Below are 27,873 nucleotides of genomic sequence, written 5' to 3'. Positions count from 1 at the left end.
TAGCTACCTGCCTCAGGCCATGCAATTTAGGGTCTAAGAGCTGAGCCTGTCTCAACTCTCTCTTTGTAACCCTTCCCAGCTCCCCTTCCACAGGACGTCTGGCATCCTCTGACAGCGGTGCTTCACTGTCAGCCTGGGCACTACTACTCACCTCTACCATTGCAGTCATTCTATCCAAGGGAACATCAATACTCACAAACAGCTGTGGCTCACATTCAGTCTCACTGCTACAGAGTAGCTCCCTCCCTGAAGTAACCACCTCATCAGTCCTGGCTGCAAGTATGTGGTCTGTCTGGGTCTCCTCCAGGCTACCAGACCCACATGCTTGTCTCAAAGCCTGACTGCGTGTAACTGCATTAACACATGGTACTGCCTCATCCAAATCCTTCCCTATCAGGACATCTGCAGGATGGTAGTTCGATACCCTTGTTGTCTTGAGACAAGCTACTATTGGCATTTTGTCTTTCCCACTTACTGGCTCTCTCACCTTTTGTTCCCCACCTTGCCTCCGTGGACATCTATATGCCACATGCCCCACTGGTTGCATTCAAAACATTTAACCCTAGGTCCTGGACGTGTACCTGGACTAGTGGCTTCCCCTGCTACTGGCAGATTCTGTTGAGGCAGTCTGGGCTGCCCACCATGGGTTCCTTTAGACCCATGAGCAGTACTTGGGGTCCCTTTCCTGTGCAAGGATGCCCTGCTTACCAGGTATAGGTCTCCCTTCTTCCCCAACTCCTCTGAAGTAGCACATTCTCTATCAGCTAATCAGATCCTCATGTAAAGTGGTAAGGCTTGTTCTCTCCCCAGTAGGTCTGCCAGCCTTTCAAAAGTGGTGACCTGACATCCATTCACCCACCTATGAAAATAAGTGCTCAGTTCAGCAACATATTCACACACACATTCATCTCTGCCTTTGCGTCTATGCTCACAAAATATTTTCCTATAAGTTTCAGATATTAGCTTAAAAAATTCTAACAAACAGTTCTTAACAGCAGCATAATTAAAACAGTCAACGTCAGACATTTTGGACAAAATAGTTACAGCTTTACCATGGAGTAAGGGGGCCAGGAACCATACCCAGATCCTTTGGTCAACATCATACTGTTTACATACCCTCTCAAACATATGAATGAAACTATCAACATTTTCTCCCTCTGTAAACTGCGGATGAAATTTACTGACCATTTGTGCTTCTGGGGTCCAGTTACTCCCTTCCCCATTACCTCCATGACTCTGGCAAAGAGTCAGCATCTCCTTTTCATGCTGCCTCTGCCTTTCCTTCTCCTCAGCTTCCAGGCATAGCAGTTTCTAATTCTCCTCAGCCTGTAGACGTCTCAGTCTCTGCTGCTTCTGTTTTCAAATGCCTGGCCTCTAACTCATGTCTCTTTAGCTCCAGATGGATTTTTAAGTCCTCTGCAGAAAGGTTGAGCTGTCCATTCTCTGACTGCTGTACATCTCCACGGCCAGTCTGATTGCTGTTTTCTGATGCATCTGTGACCAAAGCTGCAATCATGTCTGCCTTAGTCAGGTTTCCATGCACCAGTTCCTTAGCCTGGCACATCTCAGCCAACTGGCTCCTTGACAACTTACCATACTCCTTTGCTGACATGCTTGCCTGTTCTCCCTGACTAACTAAGCTAACAAAAGAAATAAAACAATTGTGATCTGAACTCTGAATATTCACTGTGTGGCTGATTTAGAGTACAAAAACACCCTCAGTGATCACTACACACAAGCTACAGGAATTCACTATCCACACCACTACAAGCAAATTGCCAACCAATTAATATGTGGTGTGGGTATCTCACCACTGCCAAACAATTAACATGTGACACCCATGCACTGGCCCAGTAATCAAGGAGCCTCAATCCTCACCACTAACACCAGTGAGGGACGTCCACATTGGGAAGGATTACAAATACTCAGTAAAGTACAATTTCCCTTAAGAGCACACAGAGATCACAGTCAGTCTGGGGATGGTTTCTCCCTTTCTCTCTAGATCCCCAATAATACTCAGCACTGGCACAGCTATAGAGTGGGTTCCTTAGCCAGGGTCCCAAACCAAGTTCTCCTAGCACTCTCTCTCTGTCCAACCAGTGCTTCATGTGCCTGCTCAAGTAGCGCAGACACACACACACACACACACACACACACACACACACACACACACACACACTTACTTTGAGATATGATTTATATACAACCACACAGACACTCCTGGGGAAGGCTGGCACAGGTTCACTAGTTGTGCTCCTTCTGTCCAGGCTACAAGGTAGTAATCACTGCCACCAGGACCCTTACTTATCAGCTACTAAAAAGGCCCTTACCAAAGGGTGTCCAATTATTACTGTGCAGTATTATTATCCAAATGGTAAGTGTGACTGAGCAGCTAGGCTTATTTGGAGTGGCTTTGTACAGTATCACTATAAACATGCAATGTACTCTAGAGCTTAAATTACCTCTACACAAAACAGCCACAGTTGAAAGGTTTAAAAATATGTAATCAATAATAAAAACACAACACAAATCTCCACAATTCAACAAAGTGCTAGTCAAGAGTTCAGAGATCACAGGAAAATGTTTAAAATAATACAGTAGAATAGTTCTGACATCAGTATAGAAAACAACTGGGCTAGGAGAGACACTAAAGTCTTAGATCCTACTTACATACAGACAGAGCAAAGCAAGTGCTGGTGAGTGGTCATTTCTGAAGACAAATGCAAAATGCTCTCTCTCTGTCTCTGAAAAAGTCCGTTAAATTGATAATACATCCTGCTGAATCATTTTAAATTACATAATTCTTAACAATTCTCTGGTTTCCCAGGCTAACAGAAACTGTACATTAACATTTCTTAGTAACCTTGCACCTGGTCAGGAAACTACAGCAATTAAAGACATTATAAATGTAAAATCTAGCAATTAACTCTAATCTCAAAACAATAGAAAGAATCTGCTGGTTCAGACACCACAGCTCTAAGCCCTGAGGTCAAAAAAGTCATAAAATGCTTGACTTATCAGCTTTCCTACAGCAGTGTGCACTGTTGTTACATTTTTGCAGTTCAAAATCCAATACAGTATTTTCACTTTTAAGAGAACAAGCCTATGGTTTATATTAATATTTACAAATGACAGAATTATCTACAAAATTCTATCTAGCTAGGCTGGCAGCCTTCACATATCTTCACACTTCCCTTGGCCAGGCTGCATATGAGGAAAATCCAGTGGGTCTTGAGGAATTTGTGGTGCCAACACACACATCCTCTGCATGTTACACTCCCTCTTCTCCCATGCCTGAAAAAGGAGCTGTCCTGGTGGATCTCCAACATTGCCCTCAGTCAAGGGGTACCCCTGCAGATCCCTTCTCCCACACAACCTCTACACATATGCATCAGATCTGGCTTGGAGAGCCATCCTGCACAACAACAATAGTCAGAACAAAGTCCTGGGAGAGTTGTCCACCCAGAGAAAAAGGGGCCACATCAACATAAAAGCTCTGTGGGGCCTTTTCTTGGCACTGCAGGCCTTCCAAGAGATTCTGCTGCCAGGCACCTTGAATGTAATCACAGACAATATGACTGTTCTGTGGTATGTCAACAAGCAGGGAGGGACAAGGTCTTATCCACTCTGCACCATGGCAATTCAAATTTGGTCCCTAGCAGCAAACCTTTACATACACCTGCAAGCTGTATACATTCCCTCAGCAGAAAATGTGATGGCAGACACCCTCAGCAGAACCTTAGCATCTTCTCATGAATGGATGTTTCACAGGAAAGTGTTTTTGGATCTTATTCCCAGGTGGGGTATTCCACAGGCAGATCTGTTTGCCTCCTCCCAGAACAGATAGCTGCCCCTCTTTTGCATGCAAACTTCACATCCACAAGCTCGGAAGGTGGCGGCCTTCTTTTTCATGGGAGGCAATGTTCCTTTATGCCCCCCCCCCACAAACACACACTGTCAAAAAGTAATTCTGAAGATTCAGAGGGACAAGGCAAAACTCCTGCTGGTGACCCCCTTTTGGCCAAGACAGCATTGGTTTCCCCTACTATTTCTGTTAGCCAAGGGCAGTCACCACATATTACCTCACCAATTTAACCCACTGACACAACACAGAGGATCCCTCATACACCCACAGGTGCTCAACCTAAAACTGACCTTATGGGTGATAGAATTTTGATTCCCCTTTAGACACCTGTATTCAGAGGACATACTCAATGAACTGCAAAAGACCAGGAAACCTAGTACCAAAAGAAATTACTTATCTAAATGGCGAGGATTCTCCAGGTGGTGTCTCAAGAATAAACAGGACCCAACACTTGCTCAAGTACCTATGGTCCTTTCTTATTTGTGTCAGCTGCTACATTCTGGACTGACGTATTCTTCTATAAAAGTGCATTTGTCAGCCCTCTCTGCTTGTCTCCCTTTACTACCCCCATTGGCATCCAGGCTAGACGTAAAACTCTTTTTAAAAGGGGCTCTCCATATCACACCTCCTCGTAAGCCTATTCATCTATCCTGGGACCTACATTTTTTGCTGGAAAAACTCATATTACCTCCCTTTGAACCAGCCCATTCAGCATCTCTTAAGTTATGTACTTGGAAAACAGTTTTGTTGGTGGCCCTTACTTCTGCCAGGAGGGTCTCCGAAATCCAAGCCCTTATGGCCACTCTTCCTTACCTTATCTTCCACAGAGATACAGTCTCCCTCAGAACCAATCTTTCCTTCATGCCTAAGGTGGTTAATGAACTCTCCTTGAATCTGACCGTTTATCTACCTGATCTGATTTTGTCACTGTTCATTCATTCCTTACTGATGGGTGTCGGTTCTGTCCTCGGAACCTAGTCAGCCATTATAACAAGCTCGTGCCAGCCAAGAAAACTCTTGAACTAAGCTTTACCCATAGTGCCCCTCTCAATATTACCTCAGATCTAATTTGCCGCATGTTGAATCAAGACATGTCAAGTCAGCTCTCAGCTAAGTCATTTAAAAATGTTTTCAATACTTAAAGGAGTACCGCACGCACAGACTCAAAAAACATGTTTATTTCATCATGGCTTGATGTTTCCTACATTTTAACATCACTCTGGGACTATCTGCAGGATTTTAAATATTTTTATACGTAATTCCAGAGTCTAACCACATGGGGTCTAGCATCTTGACGTGGTTTTGATAAATCATTTTGCCATTCAGTATCCCAGAATGCAGTGTTTGGCTCTAAACTGTTACATCATGCAGAACTCCTTTTCCCTAAGGCTCCTGTCATTCCATAGATGTTACATGCATACACTGCTCTCTCCATAGATGTTACATGCATACACTGCTTTCTTTTAGTCAGTACTTTGTAAGTAACATTCCCTGCTGCTGAATGACTACTTAAAACAGAAGAAGTGCAAATGTCACAGAACACTTTCAAAAGTGCTATTTACTGCTGCCTTTGTAATTACGCTTAAATGGCACTAATTTGTGAGAGACTGAATTCCAGTCCATCTACTTTTCCCTTCCCCCGTAACACTTAGCTCCATAGCTGTCAAAGTCCTGAGAGTAATTTGAGCTCTTAAGTCCAGTGATTGGCAGCTCTCAGCAGGAGGCTTGACTCATCTAATTTTCCCTTGTTCTAGCATTTCCTTTGATAGAGGGGACATTTTTTTTTGCTGCACTACACCCATGGCCTTACCTGACTGCATTCACATGCAGTTGCTGAAGTCGTAATTTATCACTAACTTTATTAGTTCACCTTTTTAAAAATCGAGATTGACCTGTCCAAACTATATTGGTATGCAGGGTCTGCCTACATACTTTTTTATTCCACTTGTTTTTCAAAGATACTTTTGCACTGGCCCTGCATTTCTTTGTACATACAAACCACATCACTATATTTTCCCTTCCCTTTTGTTGTGTCCAGAAACCACTGTGGCCACTGGTGAATGCTTCAATGTCATTTTTCACAAATTTAAAGCAAGAACATCAAGGTTAATTTTCCTGAATCAAATAATAGATGCCACTGCAAGGCCTGATCTCTGAAATAGTGGCATGTACGGACAAAATGCATTACTTAATCCATTTGTCAGCCTCCGGTGCAATTGGTGCATGGCTGTAATATACTGGTGTGTTTGATGATGCCTTCAAAAATGCCCACTATTACAAAGCAGTTTTGTAGTGTAATAACTAGGGTTGCCACCTTTTGTTGTGGCTAAAACTGGAGTAAAGCCACACCCCTCGCATCACCAGTAACCCCACCCACCTCCTCTCCCACCTATATTGCACCCATTTTGTGATGTCACGATGACATCACATGACAGGGAACACTCTCTTTTTCCATTCGTGCTGCCTGTTTTCGGCTGATTTACTATGCTTTTCTGTAAAAAAAATAATAAAGCAGCCGATTTACAAACTCTGATAGTCTGTTTCTTTTTTTGAAACAGAATACCGGAGTTTATACAGTGTTTTCTGGACTACTGGAGAATCAGTTTGATTTCTGGATAGTCCGGAAAAAAAACCCAGAGGGGTGGCAACCCTAGTAACACCCCTACATGCCCGTGCACCTTTATCCATCAATATGCAGCTAGTACTGTTTATCCAACAAACCTGTGAACATGTCCATTCATTTTCATCAGACTTAAGGTGTGGAAACTGCAATGATTATAGGTGCTTTTTCAGGTATCACATGCTGCTTGCTTAGATATACTCTCACTTGTTTTGTCACTACAAATATGTTGCAATGCCAGCTTTGATAATGGTAACGTTTTAATCTTTCTGTTCCTGCAGTGCAGACTAGCAGTATCTAGTGCAACCAAAACAAAGAGGACTAGGCGGCCGCCACAGCATTTCAGCAGCATTTGCCTTGGAGAATATAAACGTATGCATACAAAATTTCGATGTTGCCATACAATATGGAAGTACAGCAAGATATTGTGGGAAGAAATATCCAGGGAATTGTTATGGCTAGGCTTGTATGGGCCCTAGGGCCGATAGCCTAGTACCAACCTATGAATCTATAAGAATGAAGAACAATCACTACCTGTGACCAGCTGTAATTAATAACTACTTTGTCCTGTGTAATAAAAATTCCATCATTCTCTGGCTGTTTAGTTTGCTTTACTTTACTGGCTATCTGTAGATGTTTGCTGTCTATTTCTTTACAAGTATTTCTAGTTGGTGCAGGCTACAATATTTATTTTATTTAGTTATTTATTTTCCATTTGTTTACCGGGTTAGTCTGACTGGACACAAGGTGACCGTCGTCAGCGGGGTCCGGGGGGAAGCTCCACATGGCGCCATCTCAGTAGTCTAACTTTCTACTGTAGTCTCAAGTGCTGCCTTCCATTGATGGTCATGTCTTTTCTACAAGATTTTGTAAGCACTGAATTGCTATGTTTATCTGCCTCAAACAAACTAGCCTTGTCTACGACCACCAATCTCAATCCAAGTAGTACTTCATTACACCTACACACATAACCCAGCGGTGGTCAACTGGTCATGTACCCAGTCACATCATCTGGTAATGTAACTGCAACAGTACATCACACCTGTGTAGTCCAGACGACCACAGAAATATGAAATCTAATCATGTCTTTTTAATGTGTCCCACAAAACATAAGTCATCGGATGCTTCAGACGGCCAAGCAAGATTACTCCATACTGTTCTTTATCAGTGACTTTCACTAAAGTTTTTCCTTCACCTGCAACTACAACCACTGTTCTATCAGTACAGTAATGCCTTTAACAATGATTGTTCTAGTTTGTATCATACTATCATTTGGTTAACTGATAACACTGGTCCGGTGTTTTGTCAACTTACATGGCGACGTCTCACTATTACCACAATGCCAGTGTCCCTTTGCATCATCTGTGCACTGTCATCTGAGCATATGCATTTGTCCCACAGTCTATTAGATCTTACACAAGACATCACTAGTTATTACATTGTCCCATTCAAGTGCAACTTGGACAACTGGATGGGAAACTGGAGAATCATCCCTGGTTTGGCACCTATGTCTCTTATGCAAACAGATGAGCTGTAAATGGTTCATCTTCCAGGCCCATGCTTAAGTTATCAAGGATATTACAACTTGTCAAAGATTTGGGATGCATGGCTAGGCTTAAAAAGGCCCTTGTGGTCATTATCCTAGTAAACACCTATGAGCCTATGGACCTAATTACGCTATCACCAACAATCTGTCCATACACGTTAACAAGTATTCTTCCAAATGTTTTGTACTGACTCAAGAGTGTTAACAATTCTGTGGCTAGAAATATTCTGCTGAGATAATGTACCACTGCAAAGATATGTATACAGTCTTGCAGAAGGCATATCTGAATTATCTTGTGCAATGTCCATTTCATCTATCAGACAGTATCACCCAGTTTGACTAGATGAACAATCTGTCTACACAATAGGCTATTCTTCATACTAAAATACTCTTACCTTAATCCAAATCATGCTGTGTATTACTGGGTCTTACCAAGATGAATTTATAAGAGTATTTGAGGAACATCACTCCCAATCTCTTTCGACATTGCTACGACTCATTTGTCATGTTCATCCATTATGCAGCCGGCATTATCCACATCACATGGCTCCACATGTAAGATTAAAACCTGAGGGTTACTGGCCAATACCTATTAATACAGGAGAAGATTATTGCATTATTTACCAATATTCACCAATGCTTAACCACCAATTATACACCTTTTATATATACCAGCAGTCAAAAGACAGTACTTAAATGATGTATGCACATGCTGTTTTTTGGTTGCAATGTGCAAATACAGAAATTATTGCACTGTTGGGACAAATCTCTGCACCACTTCACGGTAGCCAGCCTCACAGAGGTCCACTCTACTGCATTACTTGCAGCTGCAGCCAGATCCACTCACCTCACCACTATCATAACATTTCTGCATCTACACAGGCTTCCACAAACATGCATACTGTTGTCATGTATGCAGTATGCATATCTCAATTCTGTCCTCAAAGACCAGTCCTTAAAACTGCAGTTGCAAAAAAACAACTAACAAATGCCACTACACAGCTGCATCATTCACTTGAGCCCAGGGAGGAATGCTGACACACAACAATACCAGTTTTACTACACATTTACATTCTCTATTGGACACCAGCAAATTTTCAGACTGCTCTTAGCCATGACACTTCCTTGGAATCGATCACGTGACTTTCTTAATGCCTGTATACTTACCCTGTTGTATATGAATGTCATTGTCTATAATCAAAGAGCTCCACTAAGCATTCCTATTTGCAAGCAGGTGCTGTGGTGAAAAACGCTTGACAGTGCAATCATGGACACATTCCTAGATTGGTGGTTATATACAGATTTGCTACATCTTCAGACATTTCTGGTTGGTCATGGCAGTTTTACAACCCTTTCATTACTGGGGTTGTGAACTGGCCAGCACCCACAGTCTCAACACACCTTTTATCAATGCCGCCATGGTCCACCCCATTAATTACTCACGATAAGGCCTCTAGTATTCTTTTTCACACTACTCAATTATAATCCTTTTCCGACAAGCTCCTCACCAAACATCCCTTCGCCCAGAAAGACACTAATGTACAAATTATGATCAAAGTATTAGAACGTACAACACTAACATTACGTATGCACAATAAACATTACTTGTCAGTAAACACATCCCATACACAGCATCTAAAAGAAAGATGCCAAGTTCCACTATACTCCTTTCACACAATTTCCACACACACAGAAAAAGATTTAAATTAGGCTTTACATGTGGCCTACTTGCATGCTGAGGTATTTTCAACCTTTACATATGACTTTATTTATTTATTTGCAGTTTGTTTACCAGGCTAGTCCATAGGGCCACAAAGAGCCCATTTTCAATGGAGTCCTGGGTAGAAAAGCTTCAGAAAAAAATACAGGTAATAAGAATACACATTATACATATACAATACAGGAAGTTTCATAGCAATACAGACTAAATATGACAAGAAAAAAAGTTAAACAAGTGTTATTAATACATTTCAATAAACAGCAGAATTAAACACTTTTTTAAGCTGTTCAGTAGTTGATCAGAGGCTCAGTAGAGATGAGTAGTGTTTGGACAGTGAGCTCTAGGAGACTAGGAAGGGGATCAAAAGGATCAGGTAGGATGGCAGCAGGAGCACTTCCATTATGATGTTAAGTGTAGTTGTAGTGAGGTTTTGAATGAAGAGAGACTGCTGGTGGTGCAGATAGGGGATGGTAAAGGCGGTTAAGTGAGAAGGACATTATATTATGATAACAGTAACCCCTGAAATAAGTGCGATACACATGACTAAACATGAAATGGACATTTGTCATGTGTAATCACCTTCACTCCTAAGAATGTTAACCTAGTTTCTGGACATACTAACAAATTTAGGTAGTGATCATGTAAGCACTGGAGAAAATCATAGACTGCACTGTGTACATCCTACATACATTTTTGCAGGCCTTTTGACATTAGCCACCACCGTGGCATCATTAACAAACTCACCCAGCCAGCTAAGCCTGCAATAGTGTGGTAAGTCGCTAACTGAGTCACTGCTAGAACACCTACACTCCAACTATGGCAATCCACCTTCACCAGCAGACCACTAACCAGAGGTGTTCCACAGGGAGCATGCCTGTGACCTCTTCTGCTTGGTGCTATTTCTTATAAAGTAGAAGCCAAATAGTGGGGTCTGTGGCTGACCAAGTTGCCAGAAGACAACCCCTGTGAATCAAGGTCTTCATCTGTCCTATATGTACTGGATCAAATCACTGTCACTTCTGTTTCATACTGACAAGTCGTACGGGAGATCTGCCTTTCCTCCAAGTCAGAAGGCACTTTGTCTTCGCACTGTAAAGGCCTTCCCTTGGTATCTGACAATACTATAACCTGCCAGATGAACTTTGGTGTCCCACAGAGAGTATACAACCTGGGCACCAGAATTCAGAATAATGTCCGAGCACCTCATTGGACTGCTTTGCATGCAGTGCATACAGTTTGATGGGTAACGGCAATTTCACCTTGTGGTGATCCACCAATGTCTCCTGGACAGGAACAATAGGTTACGATTGTGAAAACAAGAGTAACACTTGACTATGTTGTAAGGTCATTATGGCCATTACATCAGATCATAGGAATTCATTACACTAAACTGGTAATGAACCCTGCTATCACTGTTTAATGGCGACACATGACTCATACACATGTGACCATGGAGAGTATGCCCTCAAAATCCAGATAAATATGTATTAGAGGAAACCTGAATGAGTAAAACAGATGTAGGGTAGGAAAAATTATGATTCAAATGATACTTACCCAGTTCGTGGTTACAGTTTCACTGTATTACCCAGGATTTTCCTTACTTTTCCCAAATCTAGAAATATGTCTTTCAATCACCAGTGTCTTCTCTGGATGTTTGCACCTAGCAATATTCGGAATTGTAGGGACTGCCATGGGCTGAGTTTCCAATATGCCTCTTTTGGCTTTTATGACTTTCATCATTAGGTCATAGATGTAGTCAAACTTTCATTTCTCAAATATTGGTTTTGCTACCCACTCATGGTTTTGCCTTCGGCTACACCACATTGTATCTAAGCTCTCCCTTTGGTGCTGAGATTCGGGTAGGGAATCTGACCACTACTTGTTCACGATGGAGATTTTTGTTGTAATCCAGGATGGCCAAAATGATTCGTGCCTTCATTCCTGCAAAACTGAAATGCTCAAACTTTGGGCAGTATCTGCACAGTAATTTATTTATTTATTTATTTATATTTGTTGACCGGGAGTGTCCGACTGGACGTAGGTCCATTTTCAGTGGAGGCCCGGGGAGAAAAGCTCCACAGTTAAAATAAACAAACAGTAGTTACATTGCATTACATAGCGATTAACAATTTACATAGCAATTACTTACAACATATTTACAGATGAACATAGTACATCAGTAGACACCTAGAATCTTTATCTGTGAAGTACATAACAGACATTAACAAATGTTACAAGAAGTTCCTGCTGTATAATAAGTACTGGCTTATGAGCATCTGAGCTTGCTATAATCAAGGTAGTTAGTGGAGTGGAAAGAAAGGTAGTGGTTGGATGGGAAGGGTGATATTAGAGTGGGAGTTGCAAGGGCATAGCCAGCATGTTTTTAGGTGCGCTTTTAGTAAAGTTTTGAAGTGGGTGCATGATGGTATGGAGGTAATTGTGGGTGGGAGGGAGTTCCATAATTTGGCTATGGTGCAAGAGAATAGTGCTTCACCAGCAGAGTTATTGGCTTTAGTGATCTGCAAGTGATTTGTGTTGCTGGATCTTAGTGGTCTGGTGGTGCAATAGGGTTGGAGTAGATTCTGGAGGGATGGGACATTTAGTGGATGATTTACTAGTTTGTGGGCGAGTGAGAGTTGATACCATTGAAGGAGGTGAGGGAGTTCAAGCCAGCCCAGTTCAGCAAGTGAGAGACAGTGGTGACTACGGTAGGATGCCCCTGTGGCGAATTTGGCGATTTTGTTGTAGCAGATCTCTAGCTTGTTTAGATCGCATTGCCTTAGGTTGGTATATATTGGACAGGCATAAAGTAGGGTGGAGATAAGGTGGGAATTTGCTATTGAAATCTTTGCTGCTTTGGTGAGAAGTTGCTTATTTCTGTATAGCGCTCCTAGTTTTTTTGTGGACTTTTTTATGGTCAAGGATATGTGAATGTCAAATTTTAGTTTGTCTATTTCCACTCCTAGCAATTTGGTGTGTTCAGTTGGGTATATAGTGGAATTGTCTTTTGCTGTGATGTTAAAGTGAGAGTTGTTTCGAGTATGTTTGGTGGGTTGGAAGATGAGTAGTTTAGTTTTGTTTGGGTTGAGTATTAATTGGGCATCGGATAACCAAGTTTCAACAGAGGAAAAGGCTTCCTGTGTGACTTTTTGCAGTTTGGGTAGGGACTGGGCTGAGCAGATGATGGTTGAGTCATCTGCGTATTGTATGAGTGTGCCATGTTTGGTGGCAGAGGCTAGATTATTGGTGAAAACAGAGAAGAGTAGGTAATGCATGGAACACCTCCAGGTTGCTGGTGTGGTAGAACTTGGTAACCTGCTTTAAATCTTTAATAAAAACTCGATTTGAAACAATCCTCTTCAATGCACTGTAGCATGCATCATCTTCATCCAGCAACTTCTTCTCATCTCCATCAGCAACTGGCATCTCATGACCGCAACATGAAACCTTCCTTGTACCACTCCAGCTGTGTCAGTCGGGTTACATGGTAGAACAATGACAACCATTTGTCCTGTAGTACAACTTCATCACCTTCGCACGTTTCGGCACACCACCACAGGTGATTGGAAATACTGTGGCACCACTGCAGCAATTCTCGTATTCCTCGCCTTTTTGCCAGCTTCTGCAATTTTCTTGGTCAAGAATTTGGCCATATGCCACACATTGAACTAGTGATCCACTGCTGGGAAATCCTTGCTCATCAAAAATCTTATCCCTGGATGTCGATCTGTTGCCACAAGACTTACCTTAAGATTCCTTCACAGCAACTTAGACACTTCTTGAAAGCTTACTCCTGTAGAGACCTGCTTAAGTGCAAAATCAAGGATGAATCCAGTATCCAGGTCCATCATGCTATAGCAGCAGTATTTGGCTGAATATCCTGGACTATCACACCGCCCGTCACAACCTAACCTTATATATTTTCCCTTTGTATCTGCCAGTAGATGATTCTGATGCTCTCTCCAGGTATGTTGCAGTACTGAGAACAAATACTGTCTATGAATGGCATAGAAGGTCATCTCACTAATAAATTATGGGCCAAAATAAGCAGAGAAATGTGCAATATGGGCATATGTACTTCCACTAAACAACAGAGACGATGCAAAGCAGGCATTCAGCCGATTACCGGTTGACTTTGCCACTGAAGAATTTTGTGTCCACTAATGCAGGATACCTTCACAGATAAATATGATCCCAACTTAGTTTTCTTTTCCACTTTCACAGCAGGACTTCTGCATTCTGGACAGGTCAGTTTTAATGGCAGTGAATCAACGCAAGACTCAAAAACAATGAACTTTGGTTCACTTATCATCTTTTCATCTTCATCCTCTTCCACCACTGTGTCTTCCATCTCATTGGTCGTCATGCTTTCCAAAGGGTAGCTCCAATTTGGATCCTTTTCCATATCATTTGTCCACAGAGAATCTAAGGAGTCACTCTGCACACTTGTGTTATGTATTTCTGGTGCGAGCTTGATTAGAGTGCTGCAAGCCTGCATCTGAAGAGGCATGTAAGCACTTGAGCTACATGTGGCTGCTTCACTGCAAGTATCATCCTCTTGTTGAAGACGTGTTGAGACTCATGCTACAGGTGAACTCATCTTTGGAACTGTGATCTTCTGGTGGTCCAGACTCAGTCCTTTCAGTCTGAACAACTTGGGTTTTTTGGCTGTATAACACCTGTACCACACCACATTCAACACATAGCCCTCCAGACCATACACCACCACAACCCTCACATAGTAACACAAAACACACCACCTACTTTAGCGGAGGCTCTCAATAAAAATCTGCCCAAACACAGACTTCCGAGGCAGAAACGCAAACAATCAATGCATCCCAGCACAAACCATGAGACACATAGCTCACATGAACAGTGTGCCACTCAACCAAAGCCCATAAGGCAAAATAACTTACCCAATACACTAGTCATAGGTGATTCAATAGTAAGACACACTGATGTCCCACTCACTAGGTTGAATAAGGAGAAAGTTATGGTCAGCTGCCTGTCAGGTGCCAGGAACCACCACATAACGCACACATTTAGGTCACTCCACAACAGGTACAAATATGACTCTGTCATTGTCCATGTTGGTGTGAATGACCTGAGATGTACCTCCCTGGACTACATGAAGAGAGACATAGAGGAGCTCTCTGATCTTGTAGCACAGGCAGGTATGACCCTAGCTTTGAGTAGCATCCTACTGTCACCCAGAATGATACCACAGTACAAGCAGAAAATGACTGACTTCAACATTTGCCTAATTTTCTGGTGTCATTGTAAGGGGATCCAGTATCTGTCTGCCTGGGATGACATGATCGACAGACCTCGATGCTTCACCAGAGATGACCTGCACCTGTCACCCCAGGGATTCCGGATACTGGCCAAGGCTCTTGCCACCCATATAGTGCTTTTTTTTAGGCAATGTCCTCAAGACAAAATTACCACCCTAACAGCTACAAGCTAATGAAATCTGAGGGTTATGCTACTCAATGCTAGAAATCTAAATCTCAAAAATGCACTCGCTCGAAGCAATCCTTAAATTGGAGAACATTGACAATGGTGCAGTGACCGAGACCTGGGTCAAGGCTCCAGAGACCACCCCAGGACTACCAGGCTATAATTCATACCACACCTTCCATCCCCTAAACCTGGACTGAAGCACTAAAGGCGGTGGTGTCTCCATATTCATAAAGGATATGTACACCTCTGGACTAGTAGCCCAACATAACACATCAGAGATACTTCAGGTACAACTAACACTGGGTAAAACTGCAGTCCAGGTTGTAGCCTTCTATAAATCCCCCACCATGTCCCAAGACTCCCACTCTACATTCCTAAACACACTGGAAAATATTAGGGTACAACCCAATACCCTTATACTGGGAGACTTTAACTATCCCTCCATTAACTGGGAAAATTACTCATGTACCAACACACTTACTCAACATTTTCTGGAATTCATTAATTCCAATGCTCTGAACCAACTCATTCTTAACCCCACCAGTGGGAGAAATATCCTTTACCTGGTTATTACTAACATGCGTGACCGTTGCTTTACACCACTAATCAACTCCTCCCTGGTCAGATCTGACTGCAAGCTAATAACCATGGATATCCACATCCCACCCTCACCCCCCTAAAGGAAACCACTGTAAAACACTTCTCCAAAGCCAATTTTGGGCTTCTAAAAACAGAGGTGGCTAACTTCACAACACCCGTACAAATGGAAAATAGGTGCATGACTGCTGAATCATACACCAATGCACTGTATGAGCACATACACAAGTATGTGGAACCATACCATACCAAACGGAAGCAAGACACTTTCCTCCAAAAAAAGGAAGCTAATCTGGTGGTTCCCCCACCATAAACAAACTCTACAACATAAGGAAAAAGTGTTGCAGAAAAGGGTGAAGTCCCAAAACTGGAAAAACTTTTTTGTTAGCCTCAGCAAAAAACTGAGACCCATCATCAAATCCTCTAAAGCTAGTTATGAAAACAAAACTGCTGCAGATTCTAAAGACAACCACAAGCCATTCTATAGTTATGTCAAGAATCTACATGGCAATACTCGGATCTACTCTGAGTTACAGCACAATGGCAATACATATACAGAACCAACTGATATTGCTAACATATTGGCTGACAGGTTGAGTGCAAACTTTACCCCCTTTTCAGGAATCTTGACCAATGGATGGGAGATTGCAGATATACCCCAGGGATTACTTCAGCGTCACTGCTTGACAGAGGCACAGCAAAATGATAGGCATAGTTTTTATTCAAACTAAAGGGGTGGCGAAAGCCACATAACTATGGGCTAGGCTTATAAATGCCCTTGGGCAGATAGCCTAGTATGAACCTATGAACCTATGAACCTAAAGGGACTATCACAATGCATGAGGAATGTCAAGTCCCTATTATCATGGCTACACAGGTAAAAACTGCACTGTCCAAAGCCAAGAATACTTCCATGGGACCTGATAATTTCCCTGGCTGTGTTCTACATGAATTACAAAGTGAACTGGTACCACACCTGAGTACCCTGTTCAATCACAGCCTAATTTCAGGCTTTGTTCCTACCGAATGGTGCACTGCTACATTCATCCCACTCCACAAAATGGGAGTGACTACAGACCCCGGCAACTACTGCCCCATAAGCCTGATGAGTCTGATATGTAAGGCTATGGAGCGCATCATCATGGACCTTATAAATAAGGACATAAGGGATCTCCAAACTCTGGACCCCATGCAGTATGGGTTTGTGAAAGGTACATCATGCCTGGTCAACCTGATAGACTTCAAGTCTGTCACCAGAGCTGTGGATGAGGGCAAGGTAGTTCACAGAGCCTACCTAGATCTTGCCAAGGCCCTTGACACCATCCGTCAATCAGGAATCATAGATAGACTCACTAAACTAGGCATAAAACGCTATGTAATAAGATGGGTTGCCAACTGGCACACTGATAGAACCCACACTGTGAAAGTAGTGGACTCCAAATCTGACTACCAACCAGTTACAAGTGGTGTCCCACAGGGATAAGTCTTAGGTCCTCTCCTGTTTGGCATCTACTTCTCTGAAGTTCAAGCCAACACAAAGGGACTCTGGATGACCAAGTTCACAGATGATTGGAATCTGGGAGCCATTATTGATTCTCCAACTGATGTAGACATTCTACAAAAAGGCCTCACTGACACCAGTGACTGGTGCCAGAACCATGGCTTTAAGCTCAATGCTACAAAGTGCATTGTCCTTCCCTTTGGGAATAATTTGGTGCCCATGAACTGCCACATAGGTGGTAGTCCACTAAACACCAAAAGTGTGATAACAGACCCGGGGACACAGGTTGACAGCAGCCTCTCCTTTGATAACCTTTGATAACCACATTGCCACTGTAGTCAGAAAGTCCTTCTATGTGGCAAATTTCATTACAAAAGGTTTCTCATCCACAAAGAAATAGGTCATAAGCCCTCTCTACTCGTCCCTCATTAGACCTATTATACAGTACAATGCTCCATTTGGTATGTACCTCACTAGACACCTACAACAACTGGAAAGGACAAAAAAATACCTCACTAAGAGGATCTTAGGCCTTAGACACATGCCCTATATGGACAGACTCAAAACCTCCAGCTATACTCTCTCTCTTATCGCCTACTTAGAGGTGATCTCTGCTTGACCTACAAAGCCACGTCTGACCCAGAGCTGCTAGCTATACTACACCTAAAGAAATCCCAATCCCTCCATGCTACATACGCCAGGGATCTTAACCTCATTACCATAATAAACAGAACATGCTGGAGGGACAGGTTCCTAACCAAGAGATTTCCCATTCTCTGGAACAAACTTCCCATTCACATCAAGCAGAGCACTTCACTGGCCCTCATTCCCTCCGGTACAACTCTTTTGAGTGTGTACCTTTAACTCCTAATGGGTGTGGCCTAAGCCTTTAAAAATTAAGTTATCACCTTACAATTCTAACAAATACTCATCGACAGAGGTCAGATATCAATATAATTGTGTTTGCCATCATGTATGCTTCAAAATAAAATATTCTGATACCTTGTATGTTGCATGATTTTGGAATTATTAATACAATATGAACAAGTAATATTTGATGCCTAGAGGAGCAGCAGGAGGTAACTGCAGATGCACCTGGAGGCATCACTCAGATGTAATAAGAGAAATCTTCACGAGTGGGTGGGCAATAGGAATTTCACCCTGGGAACCACTTAAGTAGCCTTGCTTGCCAGGGACACTGGGAACTAACTTTGGGTGGCATGATGCCAAGGAATCTTCTTGGGCTAGGCTTATATAGGCTCCAGGGCCATTAGCATAGTACACACCTATGAAACTATAACATATGAAATGCACACTGCATTGCAGGCTCTCATACCCTTAATAAAATAGGCACATTTACTCGAACTAACCTATTCTGGACAGCAACGCTTTTAACAGTATTCTGTTCCAAGGATGCTCCTCAATTCACATTTGCATGCTTCTCAATGTTCACTGTCACTGGCATTGTCTAAAGCAATTTTATGACCATTAGCATTGCATTTCTTTGTATTACTACATGTAACTCTCCAGCAACTATCAGCAGGTAGTGTGCTCATTAGGCCAGCTCAATCTGTCATTCAAATTGAACACCTTATGGAAATGGCATAGGACTGTGTACCACCACTTGTGATACTGCTGCAGTACTCCAGAAGTCCTTCAGTGACCATCAATCCCTGAAATAGTTACAGTAATTCACACTACACACAGTATTATCCTCTGCCTTCAACCACACTACATCAAATGCACATTCTTCACTGGTCTCCACACAGTACACACTCAAAGTGTACTGCAGCACTACTCATCTTTATCTCCAAACAAAATGGTCCTGCCTACTGCGACAGCCATAATCTGAACAGCACACAAATGCTTTGTCACCAGTTCATATAGCACAGGTCTTCATCCCTACTTACCTGTACAGGTTCTGCCATCACAGGACGCTCTTCTAGGTGATCTTCAACTGTTAAATGAAAAACACTGTAATAAAAAGATCAATACACAGGAGGTTCAGGTTCTTTACTAGTGTACACCAGGAGGCAAAAAACGTACAAGTACAGAATTTTGTCTGAATGTAACAGGAAGAACACAACTTTTATAGTATTTCTCACTAGTATTAACCCACCAGGCTGACGTAGTCAGTCACAAGGGGTTTTACATCACTTTAGCTTACAATATTCTATTCATCTAAAATGCTGATACTACATTTTGCTTAAAAAGTTTTTCTGGTAAACAACGTGGCCTTGCTAGCCACCTGGTTAGTTATAATACCCTTTTACAAAAGTTGCCACTCAAGGTTCTGAGGTAATTCGAACATAACAACAGATACAGTTCTCAATACATTTCTTTTGTTACAAGTTATCACTTCTTCCTTGCAGCTGGTGCGTTATCTAGCAACATATACAAGGTCGATTGCTCAAGCAGGAAAGAGCAGAAGATTCTCATTATTTCACACATTTAATTTCCTGACCCAGCAGATAATCACTTGTGAGAAGCATAAACATCAATTCTTGCTGAGCTAGCAGCTGCTGGGGTCAGAGGCCAACTTGCAAAACAGGCACACTGCAGTTTCCAAAAGCTTCTTGCAGTTTCATATGAATTCATTTTTTTTGTCATAACATTAATAGAATACAATGCATTATATCTTTCTTATTTCTTAATAAGCACTAAACATATACATTAATACATATTTTTCTAACATTTTCCCCCTGTTAATACTTTTTATTCTATTCTCAGAAGTGAAAACAGTCTTATTTCTTCTCCTAACCTCTTCCACTTAGGATTTGCAGTTAAGAGAGTCGTTCAGTTTAGACTTCAAGGAGAATTTCATTTGGAACCAATTCCTCAAGTTCAATGTCTGATACAAGGTTTCAGAGACAGACATATCTATAAAATCTTTAATTAATCTTTTCATGCAGGGGATTCCACAACAAACACATGCTCCTAATAGGAGTAAACCCACACAAAAGGCAATCAGAATATTCATTAGGATGGAACCCCACCCCCCAAACAGATTCTGGAAAAAATCCATCAGAGGGTTTGGGCCTGGTTTGGTCATGGCCGACACCTGCTGAATCACCTCCAGATGGTTATTAATTTCATGCTTATTATCTGGAATATATGCACAGCATTCTTCTTTGATAAGCGCGCATGTACCACCTCTCGCCGCTAGAGTGAAGTCAAGAGCCATCCGATTTTGCAACACAACAGTTCTCATGGCATTCAGTTCATCAGTCAATAATTCAAGAGCAGAAAAAGTTGCATTACTCATTACTTCAAGAAGTTTCGACAGTTTTCTCAGCTCCCAAATCGATTTGACTGCACCATACGCTGGGAGTATACCTGCCCAAGATATAACACTGTCACTCAAGTCCATATGAGTCAATTTGTCTTTGTCCTTCACGGAATTATGGTCTTTCCAACCTGCTTCAACTTGCCCTACTGGATTCACAGGTTTCTCGATTGGATCTTTGGTTTTCTTGGAAACATCTCTCACATTCCGTATTTTACCCAGAGGTAATTCCGCAGTGTGTCGTATGGCTGGAACCAGGTAGCCCAAAAAACAACTGCTGGACCAATTCTCAGGTAGCCATTTGTGTGCCTTTTTCCCACACACAAAATAACAGTTTTAAACTTTAGTGCTAATACGCACTAGCCCTGCATGAAACATTTTCTTATCTATGATTGACAATTGTTTAATCAAAACAGGATTTCTTTGTACTTCATTCAATGTCGTTTTCATTGAGTTCAAATATGAATCATAGTTAGTATTGCAAATGGTACCCCCAGTTTTAGTCTTAATATAACATTTATAAGATATTGTTATGTTACAGTTACTCCAACCCACCTGGAGAGTATCATTTTTGAAAAAACACACAATCCCCTTTTGTGTAACAGGTAAATACAATGCTATTTTATCCTGTGATCTCACAGTTCCTGTGTCAAAAAGTAAATTTTCCCACGTTTCATTGATCCCTAAAGGAACAGCAGACATTAGTAGTCCTCCATATGCTGTTGGTATAGCTGTACAAACCCAGCAGTTTGAAATGTTCATAGTCTCAACATATACATGTTTAATTGCTAGGTATGTGTTAAAGTTTGGATGCCAGTCTATGGATGTTTCATCATGTTTATCCAGTTTTACTTGTGTGGTTGAGAAATGAAAAAAACACAGCAAAAAGAAATTGTCAAAAGTACAGTCAACAAGTGTACGCTCAATAATATGATTATGCAACATTTTTGAGGTTGGTCTGAATTTCTATCTTTGACCATTTTGTTCTTGTTGCGTAACAGTTACAATGTTTTTATCAAGTTGAAAGTTCTTTACCAGTTTACAATGCGTTAAATTAATCCAAGAAGTCCTCTCGGCTATTCTGACCGCAGTAGGCATGGCCAACAGCACCTGGTACGGTCCTTCCCACTTCGGGCTTGCCCAATTCTTCCTCTTTGTGACCTTCACCCAGATCCAGGACCCCGGGGCTAGAATCGCTTCCAATGGTCTGGTCTGTTCTTTATCTGAAAAAAGAGTTAAACTGCAAAAGAGATTTATTTGTTAACAGTTTCCTCATATAACCAGCTAGCGAACTATCAGCCTCCTGGTCTGCAGGCATGAGAGCTTTCCACTGAGGTACATAATATGCCCTCCCAAACACCATTTCAAAAGGAGTCAAACCCTTTGCATTTGGAACCGTTCGCATACTCAGCAGCGCCAGAGGCAGACAGTGCACCCAGTTCTTCTGTGTTTCGCTGACTAACTTTCTAAGTTTGTTCTTGAGGAGTACATTGTGCCTCTCCACCAGTCCCGCAGACTGAGGGTGATAAGCACAATGGTTCTTCAGGGAAATCCCAAAGAATCATCCCAACTGTTGTATGGTTTGATTCACAAAATGTGTACCATTGTCACTATAAATTCTCTCCGGTATGCCAAATCTAGGAATAATCTCTTTTATAAGGGCTTTTGCCACTGTTGTTGCATCCAGATTCTTGGTCGGAAAAGCTTCCACCCATCTAGAAAACATATCTACAATGACAAGGCAGTACTTTTTGTTATCACATTTGTTCAGTTCTATAAAATCCATACAAATAGTAAGAAACGGATATGGCGGTGTAGGAAAACTTCCTTGTTTAGGTTTTAATGCCCCTTGTGCATGATGTTTGTTACAAATATGACATGCCGCACAAAATTTTTTTGTGTAATTTGTGAATCCATATATTTGGAATATTCGGTTTACTAACTGTACCATCCCCCCTGTTGAGACATGGCACTGCCCATGGCTCAACAAAGCTGCATATCTAAACAAATTAGATGGCAAAATTGTTTTTTTCTCTTTGGAGATGTACAGCCCGTTTTCAAGGATTGCTCCTCGTCTTTCCCATTTTTGTTTTTCTGCTTTTGTGGTAAGCGTCTGCATCATTTTAAAAATTTCTAAATCTAAAATTTCAGAGGGTTGTAATTCCTCGTCTAAAAGTAAAGTTTCTGAGTCTGAAGCTGCTTGTTTTGCAGCTGCATCAGCTCTTGCATTTCCTTTTGAAATTCTGTCCTGCTGTTTCGTATGAGCTAGGCATTTGCAAATAGCTACTTTAGTAGGTAATTGAATAGATTCTAACAATTCTAAAATAAAGTGCGCATGATTAATTGGTTTACCACTAGATGTTATCATCCCTCTATTTTTCTACTGCTGTGCAAAAACATGTACAGTAGAAAAAGCATACTGACTGTCAGTGTATATGTTTACATATTTGTTTTTTGCTAAAGTACAGGCTCGTGTTAAGGCAATCAATTCTGCTGCTTGTGCAGACAAGTTATGTGGTAAGGATTGGGCTTCTAAGGTTTCAGTGTCTGTGACTATTGCATACCCCACTAGGTTTTTTCCTGTAGGGCCCCTTCTGCATGAGCCATCCACGTAATATGTCACCTCGGCCTTATCCAAGGGAATATCCATGAGATCTTGTCTGGGTAATGTTTTCTGCTCAATTTCCTGCAGGCAACTGTGTGGTGTGCCATCCACAGGAGTTGGGAGCAAAGTCGATGGATTTAATGTCGTGCATCGTTCAATTGTCATATGAGGTTGGCTCAACATTATAGTCATACAGGAAAGGTGTCTAGCAGGAGAAAGATATGCTACCTTTTCTTGCAGTAAAATTATCGCAATTGCATGAGGCACTCTCAATGTGAGAGGGTGGAATAACACCACTGAGGCCGAAGCCTGTACTGCCATTGCAGCTGCGACTACTGTTTGTACACAGTGGGGCAAGGATCGCGCCACTGGGTCTAACTGTGATGAATAGTAAGCTATGGGGCGTTGTTTATCCCCATGTTGTTGTGTCAATACTGATGTCATATATCCCTGCTTACAGTCTACAGTTTGAAAGAAACGTTTATGATAGTTTGGTAGTCCTAGGACTAATGAAGAAGCTATTAATTGCTTCAACCTGCAGAAAGCCATTTCTGCTTCAGGTGTCCATTGTAATAAATCTTGTGCTGCCATCATTTTTTTGTATATTAGGTCGGTCAGTGGAGCAGATTCCAAAGCATAGTTTGGTATCCAACTCCGGCAGAAGTTAGTTGTTCCCAGGAAGGACATCATTTCCTTCTTGGTCGCTGGTTTGGGTGCTTGTAAAATCACTGTCTTTCTTTCCTCATCTAATATTCTACCTTCTTTGGATATTACATATCCTAGGTATCTAACCTGTTTTCTCCAAAGCTGTAGTTTGCTTTTGTTTACTTTGTGTCCCTGTGTTGCTAAGAATTGTAACAGTGCTATGGTATCCTCCCTGCATTGCTGCTGGGTGGGGGCTGCTAGCAAGATGTTGTCTACATAAAGTAGAATTTGACTACCCCCCGGTGGGGTGAATCCCACCAAATTACTATCCATTTCTTGTGCAAATATTGTTGGACTCTCACAATATCCCTGTGGTAGTCGAGTATAGGTATACTTCTTTCCCTGAAATGTAAATGCAAACCAATATTGGCTATCAGGATGTATAGGTATTGAAAAAAAAAGCATTGCTGGTATCTACCACAGAGAAATATTTCTGGTGAGGTTTCAAATCATTTAACAAAGTGTGTGGATCTGGCACAGTAGGTGCTCTAAGTATTACTGCATTATTTACAGCTTGTAAGTCCTGAACCATACGTCATTCCCAGTTTGCCTTTTTAACAGGAAATAGGGGTGTATTACATGGTGAATCAGGAGATTCTACCAGTACTCCTTCCTTAAGTAATGCTGCTATTATAGGTTTGATTCCTATTTCTGCATCCTTTCTTAAAGGATATTGTCTCTTCTGTGGTCTGAATGCTGACTTTGGCGTAATAATAACTGGTCCTGCTGTTCGAATAAGTCCTACATCTGACTTGCCTGTTGACCAAAGAATGTCTGGTATGTCACATAAGGCTTTTTCTTCTTCTTCTAATAAAAATGCCAATCAGCTGTCCTCGCTAGACTGCAAGTGTACAGCTGGATGTGCCTGTGTTAACCAATTCAGTCTCTGTTTCTGTATTCCCTGTTCTGATAATTCTAAATCAGTTTGTTTCTCCCATCTCGTTACCTTTTCTCCTAGGTCTGCCCATTTTGCATTTTTGTTCTTAGTTAAACTGACATGTGGTAATCGATTAGATTTATATAGTGCAAGGAATTCTTGAGGTAATGAACAGCTAACAACACTGTTTCCCTCAGTATCCCAGTACAGATTACGTAACACTAATCTGTTTGCACGATTTCTGAACAATTCTTGCTCATATTCCTTATCAGGTCCTGGTGTGCTACAGTAATACAGAGTACAATGTAACAAATGCTGTCTGTCAGTGTCAAGGGAGGGGTATTTACTGATGGCTACGTTCATCAGTTCCTCGGCCACTGCCCCTGGACTGGCTGTACCAGTAAAAAGTTTCACCCTCCGGTCGCACCAAAAAAGTATCCATTTGTCACTGTGCCTCCATACCCTGCATAGTCGGAACTACTGCTATGCCAAATATCTGCATAAGGTCTCTACCTAATAGGTTCACTGGGCATTTTGCAGAAACAACAATTTTACTCCTTTGAGTCATCCCTGAAACAGGGTCAGTTATTGCTATATCATGGGAAAGTGGTTCCCGGTATAGCTGTCCATTTGCAGCTTTCACTAATATATAATCAGGTGATTCTGAATGTTCCAGTAACTTGGAGGGGTGTATCAGAGTCCGTGATGCTCCTGAATCACACAGGAATTTAACTTCCTTCCCCTCCACCAGAAGTGTAACTTCTGGTTTTGTGTCTGCTAGGTAGAGCTGTAGGCTCAATAATGCTAAATCTAAAATCTCATTTTCTTCATCTTCCATGTCTACTTGCAGTTCCTCTACTCCTTCTATCACATTTACATTTGTCCTCTCTTTATTGTCTTTTCCCGATAATTTCTGACTCTCGTATGGTGTATCTTCACCATCATATAGTCAGTCCTCATCTCCCTTATCCTCTGTGGTTACCTTCTTATTTTGTTTACAATCCCTAGCTAGATGTCCTGTCTTCCCGCGCTTAAAGCATTCACCTCTCTTTTTCCTTTCATCAAAGTCCTCTGACCATTTGTCAGACTGTTTATTTCCCTGTGCATTTTTCTTACCCTTTTTACCAGACTGTAATACATAAACTTCAGCTCCGTCTTCAGCGTGAAGACTTGCGCTTTCTTTTTCTTTTTGCTATTAAAATGTCTTTCAGCATGTCTAGCATATTCAAGTAAGGCTTGTAACCTACTTGTTCGATGATCTATCATATGCTTCGTAATGAAGCTACTAATAGGTGCAATGCAACCTTTTAAAAATGCATTTTTCAATTGTTGTTCATACGGGGAATCATTCGTTTGATTTTCGGGAACTGTCATGCCACTATGATTGTTAAAGCACTCTAATAATCTGGCATAGTACCCATCTACTGTTTCATTTTCTTGCTGTATGCATTGATTAATACAAGTCCAGTCTGCTCTAGGTTTCCATTTCTCAGAGATTCGGTCTGTAAGGCCTTTTACTCTATTGTCAAGTTCTGCGTCACTATGTGGGAGTGGCTTAAATTCTGCATTACGAGGATTCCAGGTGCCACTAATCATGTGCCAATCTGGACCTACAATTTGTCTAACTACTTTTTCTACTTCTTCCCCATTTAAGTAGTAACTTAACCTCATGCCTTGTAAATTTTCTAGGAATTTTGTAAAATTAACTTTTGGATGGGGAATTCCCTCAGTAGCCTTCCGGATATCCTCCGGTGTCCACGTCCTATATACCAAGAGGGTTGGGTCCTGTCCAACCTGTCCTGCCTGAGGATTTGGTACCTCTATAAGTGGACATATTTCTTCCTCACTCTGTTTGTAAATTTCTCTCCATTTGATATGATTCTATGTCCCCCTGTGTTTTACGTGTTCGGGACCTAGTTTCAATGGGATCTCTAACAAACAATTTCGGTTTCACCGAGACATCAGGATACCGCGGAGGTGGACCAGCTTGTCCACCTGCTTCATATCCTGAAAAAGGGAGTGGTGGGGGCGTAGGAGCCTTTGCTACTACTATATTATTATCTTCTTTGTCTAAAAACAATGCCTTTGAATTATTACTCTTTTGTTCCTTACGGTTTGCTTCCTCAATCCACCTGTGTGCCTGAGGAATGCCTAATTGCCGTTGTTTTTTGCCTGACCTTTCGTATCACTTTTAAGCTGTTTAAGAAGTTTAACAAGCGAAGATTTGTCTAATTTTCCATCAAATTCATATTTGTTAACCCATTTCGCATAATATCTAACATTATCTGCACGTTGTAGTTGCATATATTTTGCGTCTTCGGAAGCGGATCTCGCGATGTTTTAGTGCACTGATTTCCCATGTCAATAAATGTTACGTAACCCTTTTACCACGTGGTACCACAACTTCAGTTCCTTTCACAGTTTATCTAGAATAACTGCCTACCTTATTCTGTTACCCTGATCTATGACCAAATAAACAGTAATTTTTCTTGTCCCTGATCTGCATGACAAATCTGACAAAAAAACAATATTTACTGTAACCTAGTCCCTGATCTAAAACAGAAAAAAAGGCAAAAAGTCTCCCTACCTGAGCCTCCGTTATTGACCAGTCACGGTTTGAAGTGGAAATCCGCTCTTCAGCCACAGATCAGAAAGTGGCCAGCCTCTTTAAACGACAATTCAGTCGGAGGTCTTTTCACTCAAGAAGAACCATTTCGGTATCTTCTCCTGCATGCTGTCTTCGACCACTGCTACACTCTGATCCGCAGCGTCTGAGGGATTCTGGAACGCAAGGACCAATCTGTTAAATGAAAAACACTGTAATAAAAAGATCAATACACAGGAGGTTCAGGTTCAGGTTCTTTACTAGTGTACACCAGGAGGCAAAAAACGTACAAGTACAGAATTTTGTCTGAATGTAACAGGAAGAACACAACTTTTATAGTATTTCTCACTAGTATTAACCCACCAGGCTGACGTAGTCAGTCACAAGGGGTTTTACATCACTTTAGCTTACAATATTCTATTCATCTAAAATGCTGATACTACATTTTGCTTAAAAAGTTTTTCTGGTAAACAACGTGGCCTT

Source organism: Protopterus annectens, chromosome 3.part0 (genome assembly GCF_019279795.1).
Source record: "Protopterus annectens isolate FY-2018-M chromosome 3.part0, PAN1.0, whole genome shotgun sequence".
NCBI lineage: Eukaryota > Metazoa > Chordata > Ceratodontiformes > Protopteridae > Protopterus > Protopterus annectens.
This window is presented reverse-complemented; position numbering follows the sequence as displayed.